Genomic DNA, 899 nt, shown 5'->3' on the forward strand with positions numbered 1-899 from the left:
ATCTTGATTGAAACAATTCCCAAATTAGGAATATTTTCATTATTAATGTTACGTCACCACTATTAAAGTTACGTTATGAAAACAAAAAATGACCTAGATAAACACGTTTATTTAACATCTCTTTGTTCAGTTATCTCTTCTTCAGACTGTTCATTTGTTGCTTCTATATTTTTGTAGAATAATGCAATTAGATAATAAAGATATTTAATTTGTAAAGAACAAAACCGTCAATTCTATTTTTCATTTATTTCACTCCTCAATGCTTATCATTAGCTTGTGCTATTTTCCGTGTCGTAGGTTTGAGATGTGTTTCTGAATGATGAGAATAAATTATGAATTTCAGTTTGTACCTCAAAGAACCGACATAAGCCAATACACAAAGGGAGATGCCACACGCTCAAGTGCACAAATCATAATGACAAATACGGGTTGTGAATAAACATACAAACAATGGCTTAATGTAGCACATTATTATTGTAATATTACAGCTAATCCATTTTTTCAATATAACGATTAGTTGGTAGCCGTGGCACAGTGTCTACAAGTTTAGAAATGGACTTTTTCCACGTTATCGTTGTATTGCCCATCTTGCCCATGGTATATATTGTAATAAAATTCAGATTTGCTTGTTGTTGTAAAATGGAAATTTCTGTACTATACATTTGCTTAGTTCTGAAGCGCTTATATCGAATAGTAGAAAAGTTTCTGCGAAAACAGTCTGTTGATCAGCATAGATGTGAAGAAGTAAAATGCCAAAACAAACTTACAAGAATAAAATTAAGCAATAAGATAATATTTTGTTAACAGTGAAATGTAAAACGCAAAAGCTTTTTAAAAGTATCATTTGCAAAGCCTAAAACAATTATACAAATTTCACGTCATACTAAAGATTTTTCTTT

This window comes from Trichinella spiralis, assembly GCF_000181795.1.
Source record: "Trichinella spiralis strain ISS 195 chromosome Unknown Scfld1, whole genome shotgun sequence".
Classification (NCBI taxonomy): Eukaryota; Metazoa; Nematoda; class Enoplea; order Trichinellida; family Trichinellidae; genus Trichinella; species Trichinella spiralis.